A 9,363-nucleotide genomic window follows, 5' to 3' on the forward strand; every position below is an offset into this window, starting at 1 on the left:
CCGTCCCCCCCACGGGCTTTCGCACGATGTAGGAAGTCACGTTTGCTCTGTATGCATGATGATTGTAAAGGAGGAAAGAGATGCTTAATTCTGCAGCCCTTCAGGGAGCATGGCACAGAACACGCGTTTGCTCTCCGCCATGCGTTCGCTCCCCGTGAAAGCGCACATCCCTCACGTGATTTCACTCTCACATACAGTATACGGCGCGCGGCGACAATTTCATAGCCCTTTGACGTCATGTGGAACCTCACAGCAACGGCAGAAATCCGCTTTGAGTGTCCATATAATTGCTATGGCAATAAAATCAATTCGGCTTTACGCATGGGAAGAGCGCCGCATGGCCTTTGGTCAAAATTTATTACATTTCAAAAGACTCAACATTCTGGCAATTCTTATCTCATCCCTTGGTTCTCCACTTTTTGCAAAAAGATGGGTGCCCGGGTTCTACCTCCTCTGTTCATTTCTCTCAGGTGCCATACCGCTCTCATACTGGTCTGCACGCCCTACAATGGGCAGACCACAGGGATCTCCCATCAGTCTGCTGCTATGGAACATCATTTTATTCGGTTTGCTGGAAATTCCTTTACCACCGGGTGTTACCTTGCAGGTGTATGTGGACGTCATCGTAGTCCATGGTTGGTAAAAACAGGGCCGCCATTGAGCATGTTGCTGCTATCGTTTTGGCCCGTGTTGGGCAGGGGTTGTCCTGGGTCAAAGTTTCGGTCAGCGTGCCAAAGTCCTTCTTTTTGGCCTTCCCGCATGGTAGCGCTGCGGTGGTGGGGCCGAATTTACGGGTGTGCATGGGTCATGGCAGACTTCAACCCAAAAACACTATTAAAATTTTGGGTGCGGCGTTCGATTCTTGATTGGGGTTTAAAGACCATGTTGACCATGTTATGAAAAAATTGGAAATTATGTCTCCCAAAATTTCAGCTTTAAAATCCATTTTACAGCCACCTCAATTGCTTTTAAAACACTCTATCAGCAAGTTATCTTGCCTGCCATCACCTATGCTGCTCCTATGGGGTGGTCTACTTATGCAGACTCCATCTTAAAGGCCAAGGTGTGGTCTCTTCAGCGGCTGTCCCTCATTGCACTTACGGGTGCTTATGGCACAACCCGCACTGCGGCCCTGCAGGTCTTAGCGTGGGCTCCTCCGTTGGAGCTGGAAATGGACTGCCTGTGCACCAATCTTGCTGTTCATTTTACCATCTGCTACGGCCCTAACTACAGTATAGACCACTTATAACGTAACCGTTTATAGTGCAGAACTGGCTACAACACGGCCTTTTCTGACTCCCGTTTACCCTCCCATAGAACTCCATGTATACGCATACCGCTTACAGTGCAGCCGTGTGAGACGAAATACCCATTATAATGCGGCTCCCGCGGAAAAATCTCGCCGACAAGGGCGGCAGCGAGCACGCTTCTCAACAAGGTGCGTGCTGCCGGCCAGAGTATGCATTATTCAATATAATCAAAATCTCGTTAATTCGGACTTATTTGGCCGCACATCAGTTAATTCGGACCACTTTCGGAGCTCGGTGAGCGAGGAGCGCCGCAAATGTGCGACGCAAAAGAGCAAGAAGGGCACTAGCGTCCAACCGAAACAAAGCGGCGGAGTCTGCATCGCCACAGCCATCAGTTGAAATTGTACGTGAATGACAGCAACGCTGGAACACTTCGAGCCTATTTGTGTCTTTAAAGGATGTATTCTTGCGTTTACCACCGCGCATAACACCGCGTTCGCCACGGGCTTTCTCCGCAGCGGTTGCGGCGAACAGTAGTTTTGTTTTTACTCGATACGCGCGTCGGCGCGTGCCTAAACAAACTCCGTAGTCGCCATCGATGATTGCATAGATAGCAACCACGGTTTCAACTGCAGTTGTTGCAGCGAATGGTAGTTAATTCGTCCAGACTCGGTGCGTGCGTCGGGCGCGTGCCTTAGCACCGCAAAGTCGCCTTTCATGATCACGTCTATAGTGGTCACTGTTTTTTCCGCAGCGGTTGTGGCAAACAGTTGTTTCGTTTTGACTCGGTGCAAAGCTGTCGAGCTTGAAGAGCACTGGCTACATCGTGATTATGTTTTCGCCAACTCACTGGCGAAAACGTAATCGCGATGTGCGCGCAATAGTACAAAGCGTGTCTACATGCTTGGTCTACATGTTTTGCATACGTGCAGAGCTTGAAAATCGTTGTTTTGGTCATAGTGCGGTACCGGTTATAGTGCACATATTCGCAACTCCGGCGACTTATGTTGTAAGCGGTCTACACTGTACTATCATCCTTCTAAGCTTCTGTACGCTCGCGATGTCTGGTTGGATCAGCCGGCAGCATAGGTCGGCGCACTCACTCATGAGTGCATTCACTCACACTCACTCGCACTCATTTCAAAGGCATGAGTGCAAGTGAGAGTAAGTGCCAGTGAGTGTGAGTGCAGGTGAGTGCGAGTGAGTGCCAGCGAGAGTGAGTGCGAGTGAGTGCCAGTGAGTGTGAGTGGAGGTGAGTGCGAGTGTGAGTGAGTGCCAGTGAGTGCGAGTGGAGGTGAGTGCGAGTGCGAGTGAGTGTGAGTGGAAGTGAATGCGATTGAGAGAGTGCCAGTGAGTGTGAGTGCCAGTGAGTGTGAGTGCCAGTGAGTGCCGGCGAGTGTGAGTTTGAGTGAGTACCAGTGAGTGTGAGTGCGAGTGAGTGCCTGTGAGTGTGAGTGGAGGTGAGTGCGAGTGAGTGCCAGTGAGTGCGAGTGGAAGTGAGTGCCAGTGCGAGTGAGTGCCAGTGACGGTGAGTGGAATGAGTATGAGTGCGCGTGAGTGTGAGTGGAAGTGAATGCGATTGAGAGTGAGTGCCAGTGAGTGTGAGTGCGAGTGAGTGCCGGCGAGTGTGAGTGCAGGCGAGTGAGTGTGAGTGGAGGTGAGAGCCAGTGAGTGGAGGTGAGAGCCAGTGAGTGGAGGTGAGAGCCAGTGAGTGGAGGTGAGTGCCAGTGAGTGTGAGTGAAGGTGAAAGCCAATGAGTGTGAGTGGAAGTGAGTGTGAACGTGGTGAGTGCCTGCGAGTGTGAGTGGAGATGAGTGTGAACGTGACTGAGTGCTGTGTGAGTGGAGCTGAGTGTGAACGTGAGTGAGTACTTGTGAGTGGAAGTGAGTGTGAATGTGGTGAGTGCTTGAACAATAAGCAGAGGTGATATCGGTTCACCTTGCTTGTAAAAAATGGGGGCACGTTGTGTGTACAAGCTCACTCGCGGTGATGACTTATCGCGCTAGCAGACTGTGCACGCCAAGATAGAAACCACTCACTAAGGTCGTAATAATCCAAGGTTCAGGCATGAGTGAGACAATGTATAATAAAATGAGCGGATATATTATATTGCGATAGCAATTATATGGACACTCAAAGCGAACTTCTACCGTGGTCGTGGACATCATTGTGAGGTTCCATATAAACGCCAAACACGATAAAATTGTCGCCGGGTGCCGGCGGTACGCTGCGTGTGCAAGTGAAAGCTTGCGAGGGTCAGCCGACACTTGCTGCTCAATCTCGCGCGCGCGAGGGAAAAGGCGGGGTGGAAGCGCACTGCCTCTGTCGCGCGTCAGGCACGGGGGGGGGGGTCGTCTTGCTCCGGCGGCGGCCGCGTGGGTGTCGTATCTCGAAAGCGACTGCGACGTGGAAAAAGTGCGCACCCGCGCGGGCCTTCTCTTCAAAGCGATTTGTGACGTGAACTATGTTCAACTAGAGCCGGTAACTTCGTATGCGTTGTGTTTTCGACGTTTAGTTCGCTTTGAAGCGAGAGGTGGCACAAAGGTCAATTCGCTCGCAGCTATAGCTACGCCTCCTTACTCCAGCGTTCTGACAGCGAGTTTCCGCGGTCATTGAACGAGATGCCTTCATGTTTACCTGTGCGCGCGTGACACCGTGCTTGTCTATTTAGTTAGTACGTGAATGTTTAGAAGTTTATATGGCCCAATAAACTACTATCCTTGCTTCGTAAGCTCTCTACTAATTTGCTATCGCAATCGAAGCTTCGCCTGTCGGCCGAAACTGCTACATTTTCTTTAATACGCCACGGAATATGTATGGGGTGGAGCGCTGATGGCAGACATATCTAAATCATGACCGGCAAATTTTGCCATGACTTCCGCTGAGTGAAGACGCTTAACACCGTGTGATTTGCTACACCTTCGCTGGTCATCCGCCTTCAGAGGGTGAAATGGCTCCTCATTTTCTTCCTGCTTTCCTCTTAAACGTACACGTACAGGCTCCTTATATAAACAGGCAGGGCGGATGAGGAACTAGCCAAGTTAGCACAGAGAAACAGACACGCACGCTCGCATACATGGAGAAAAAGCGAAGATGCAATGATAGATACCGCTTTGTTCTCCCTTTTATGTTTGTTTCGTTGTTAAGTGGTTGACTAAGTATACGGGCAGTCAATCTCTCCCTCTATTTCCCGCTCTCTTGCCTCAATCCGACCGAAGGGGAGCTTAGCGAGCATGGGCGGCAAGCATGCACACGTCTAATGTCAATGACAGAGAGATGGACAGAGGTAGGTTGGGGCTGACGTCAATGTTTATGTCACCACGAATAAACTGAAACGAAAACGTTAGTCGTGCTAGTTTTGCTCTACTTTGCAGTGTTAATAAATAATTCAGTCAATGAATCCGTTAACTTGTATTTATTAAAAGAGAACCTTATTGCCTTCCTCTGCACCCCTTCCATTCTTGCAATGAGTTCTTTTTTGTACGGAAACCAAACAATATTGGCGTGCTCCAGCACTGTTCGAACAACCATTTTGTAGGCCAGCAAATTTTATCTGGGGGCACAAGACGAAGGTGTCTTCTCAGAAAGAAGAGTCGCTTTAGTGCTCAGCATGTACATTGATTTCCACTTGAGGTTATTTTGTTAACATGGCTTTCCCATCGGAGAGCGTATATTAAAGTGACACCTAAATATTTACGCTGAAATGCACAAGTGAGAGGTGTGTCATTAATAATGTAAGTAAACTCAGATATCTGTTTCTTTCTTACTGTTAGTGTTACAGATTTTTGGGCATTTTGAGTCATCTGCCACTCCTGACACCAAGAAAAGGCAGAATTTTGTATATGGTGATTATCACTGTGATTAATTTCACGGTACGAAATACAACAGTCAGTGAATAGACAGAAGTTACCATGTAATCGGGAAGGCAAATCTTTTATGTATATTAAAAATAAAACTGGGTCCAAAACACTGCCTTGGCGCACTCCCGATGCAACAGGTGCTAAATTGGAACCTTCGTTATGCATACAGTAAAACCTCGGTGATACGAATCTCGCGGGGTCACGTGAAATATTCGTATCACTCGAAATTCGTATCATTAAAACATACACAATATCAAGAAAAATGAATTTATTTTTACCAGAAAATATCTCGTAATAGTGGAACCACATTGATACCTTCCTCGCTGCTGTGTTTTCCCGGCTGCTACGTTGCGTTTTCGCGGTCCCGACCTAAATCCCATTGACTTCCATGTATAGTCGAATCTCGATAATTCGAACTCGCAGGGGCCCAAAAATTTGTTCGAATTAAAAGGACTTATTTTTGAAATATTCGTGCACCATAGCACGACGTACGAACGGTGCGATTCGTGAAATATCGCGGCGCCTAAGCACATATCGAGCGAGGGCCACGAAACTGCCCGCGCTCGCTTCGCGATAACGGCAGAAAACGAAACTTCAGGGAGCGGGCAGCGCAGGCACGGCGAGAGAGCGAGGTTACGGTTGTGAAGAGGCGACGCAGCGATGGCGGGCGCGCGCGGGGACCGTCGCAGGTGAGGGAGGAGGGCGGCAGGGAAGCGGATTTGGCCTCGGCAACTCTGTCGCTTCGGTGGCTCCCCTCGCCCTTCCTCTCAACACCCTCGTAGCCCCCTCACCTGTCTCCGTGCGCGTCCGCCGCTCCCGCCGGCCCGCCTGCTCCCTGAAGTTTCGGTTTTTGCCGTTAAAGCGTTGGCCGAACTGGGCCTCCGCCGTTGCTTCCCTCTGCGCTGCAGCCGCAGCGTTGGCTGAGACGTCGGCACGTACACGCGTGTTCCAGCGCCACGCAGAAACGGCGACCTTGGCGTGACGCCGCAGTTTTTTTCTTTTTTTCTTTTTATTGCGATAGCAATTATATGGACACTCCAAAGCAGATTTCTGCCGTCGGCGTCGCCGTCGGCGTTGCCGTGAGGTTCCGTATGACGTCAGTGGAGATGAAATCGTCGCCGCGCGCTGAACGCTGTATGTGCGAGTGAAAGGGCGCGAGGGATGCGCACTTTCACGGGGAGTGAACGCACGGCGAAGAAAAAATGCGCGTTCTGCGCCGTGCTCCCTTAAGGGCTGCAGAAGTAGGCGTCTCTTTCCTCCTTTACAATCACCATATATGTAGAGCAAACGCGCCTTCTTCCGACGCGCGAGAGGCCGTGGGGGAGGGGGGGAGGGAAGGGAGGCGACGTTTAGCTGCGGCACCAAGTGCCTATTTATACCAGAGGCTCCGGCAACAGTCACCAACGCCGCACGCATTTTGATCGAACGCGGGCAAAACGCCGACGACGTCGACAACAGTTCTGCGTGTTGCCGGTGCTGCTGCATGTCCAAGGTTATACACCTGATAAAGCTACTATCATTACTCTGTATAGCTCTCTACAAATTTGCTATCGCAATTGATCCTTCTCCTTTCAGATGAAACTGCGACAACTTTTTTTTTTTTACTCCGCACGGCGTTGAGGGTCTCGCCTACGCTTTTGTTCACTGGCGGTGTCGGAGCAATGCCGGTCGGAGGCGCCGCCACATGATTTGGCGCGCTGCTGTGCGCGGTGCGCGGTTTAAGTTGCAACAAGCGACCGGCACGTTGCAAATACGACGCACCCGCGCGGGTGCCGTATCCTGAAAGCGATCTGGGACATGCGCATAGTGCGCGCCCGCGCAGACCTTATCGTCAAAATGATCTGCGATTTTGACAAAATGCGCCTAGTGCCAGTAGCTTTGTATGCCTTCGACGTTTAGTTCGCGTTGAAGCGAGAGACAGCGCAAAGGTCAATTCGCTCGCTGCTGCTGCTGCGTTTCCGTTGCTTCACCTTTCGAGCGAAACTGCGGCTTTTCTTCTCTCTTTCTTTCGCGGTCCCTTGAAAAACGTATCAACGGGACGTTTTCTTCTTGTCCAAATCATCAACGATCGCCTTCTGAAAGGCGTTAAGTGCATGCACGTGATCTAGGGAATGTTTTCGCACGCCACTGAACGCCTGAACAAGTCGAGTGCAGGGAGCGTTTTTGCCGTCGGGGCTGCGCCGCTGTCATCGTTGCAGCATTGGTGCTCGTCTAATTTCTCGCTAAGCATCGGCTAGGCTGTGATGTGGTCTGGCCCGCTCGACGTGGGGACCAATGAGAGATTGCGCAGCCGCGTGACGTAGTCGGTTGCTTGGCGACTATGTATCCCGCCCAGATCCCGCTGTGCCGGCTTGTCTGTGCCGGTGGCCCCGCTGGCTCGGCCGCCGCCGCTGTTGCTCACGCGTTCCTATGATCCATAGCGGCGCGGCAACACGTCCGGAACAGCCATTTTTTTTGTATTGTGAGCAATGTATTTCGGCCGGGGAATGTTACGAATTCGTATAACACCGAAATTCGTACCAGCCGGGTTCGTATCCCCGGGTTTTACTGTATACAAGAACTGTGAGCGGTATATATCGGCACAGTGACTCATGATTGAGTGCACTCACTCACACTCTTTTCAAAGGGGTGAGTGCGAGTCAGTGCCAGTGAGTGTGAGTGTGAGTGGAGGTGAGCGCGAGTGAGTGCCAGTGAATGTGAGTGGAAGTGAGTGCGAGTGTCAGTGAGTGTGAGTGCAGGTGAGTGCAGGTGAGTGCGAGTAAGTGCCAGTGAGCATGAGTGCAGGTGAGTGCGAGTGAGCGTGAGTGCAGGTGAGTGCGAGTAAGTGCCAGTGAGCATGAGTGCAGGTGAGTGCGAGTGAGCGTGAGTGCAGGTGAGTGCGAGTGTGAGTGAGTGCAAGTCATTGTGAGCGCGTGTGAGTGTGAGTGAGTGCCAGTGATTGTGAGTGCAGGTGAGTGCGAGTGAGTGTCAGTGAGTGTGAGTGCAGGTGAGTGCCAGTGATTGAGAGTGCCAGTAATTGTGAGTGCCAGTGATTGTGAGTGCAGGTGAGTGCGAGTGCGAGTGAGTGCCAGTGATTGTGAGTGCAGGTGAGTGCAAGTGCGAGTGAGTGCCAGTGAGTGTGAGTGGAGGTGAGTGCGAGTGCGGGTGACTGCCAGTGAGTGTGAGTGGAGGAGAGTGCGAGTTCGGGTGAGTGCGAGTGAGTGTGAGTGGAGGTGAGTGCGAGTGAGTGTGAGTGCGAGTGCAAGTGCGAGTGAGTGCTGTGAGTGTGAGTGGAGGTGAGTGTGAACGTGAGTGAGTGCGGGGCCTGGAAAAAATTATGCTGAGTGAGTGTGAGTGAGTACTCTCCCCCACTGCCGACCTATGGCTGGCAGACAGGCACGCTCACCCCCATCGCCGGCTTACTGCTTGCGAGGCCTTTGTGATCACTCGCCAGCGCGCGCTTCACATCTACACTGATGGCTCTTGTACTAGTTTGTCGGCGAGCGCGGCCTTTGTCGTGCTGGGTCCTGACCAGTCAATTGGGAAAATAGGCCGCTTTAAGCTGCGCGATGCCAGCGGGGCTTATTTCGGAGAAGCGACTGCTCTCGTGAAATCGCTTGTCTATCTCGAGCGGGTTCAGACCACTTTACCTATGCATATTTACACCGATTGCCTCTCCTTACTGTCCGCTTTTGCCGCCACTTCCTCCACGCGCGTGATGATGCAGATTAACATGGCACTCCGACGGCTTAGTCTAGGTTTTGATGTTAATCTGTATCATGTCTGCAGCCATTCCAATATCTTTGGCAACAAGCTGGCGGATGTGGCGGCGGCTGGCGCAACGAAGTACAGCCTAAAGCAATGCTTGCTTCCATGCCTCCATGCCATGCCATACAGCGATGCCATGCCTCCATCACATCCACTCATTGTAAATTCTTAAAACAAATGTACCTTTTTTGGTACACCAATTGGCATTCCCTGGACTCGGACACAAGAACTGGGCACAAATGTTTGAGTGACCGGCATACCGCCTTTGGCCTCGGCTGTCACGGCTGGCGGATCGCCAACTGTGGAAGTGAATCAGGCAATGTCATCATACCTGACCTAGGTAACATGACATCAGCGAATTTCGGTCATGACATCACAATAATGTTGATTACATCAAGTTTGGCACTTCTAGACAAGCTACAGAACAGATTGTTTTGCAACCTTGCAATGTGTCATGTGTGGGGTTTCTGAAACCTACGTCCTTTAAAAAGGCAGCCAATCTTCAA

At 51.3% G+C, this 9,363-nt stretch overlaps 1 protein-coding gene across 1 annotated transcript in view; it reads right to left on the minus strand.

Moving 5' to 3' along the window:
* LOC125941819 (uncharacterized) overlaps positions 1-9,162 on the minus strand; it is a 36,053-nt gene extending 26,891 nt beyond the window's left edge. The window contains exon 1 of the mRNA XM_049659666.1: positions 9,041-9,162. The gene's annotated coding sequence lies outside the window, so the exon portion shown is untranslated. The remainder of the gene's footprint in view (positions 1-9,040) is intronic.
* Positions 9,163-9,363: the final 201 nt, after the last annotated feature.

The sequence above is a fragment of the Dermacentor silvarum genome, unplaced genomic scaffold, assembly GCF_013339745.2.
Source record: "Dermacentor silvarum isolate Dsil-2018 unplaced genomic scaffold, BIME_Dsil_1.4 Seq377, whole genome shotgun sequence".
In the NCBI taxonomy this organism is placed as follows: domain Eukaryota; kingdom Metazoa; phylum Arthropoda; class Arachnida; order Ixodida; family Ixodidae; genus Dermacentor; species Dermacentor silvarum.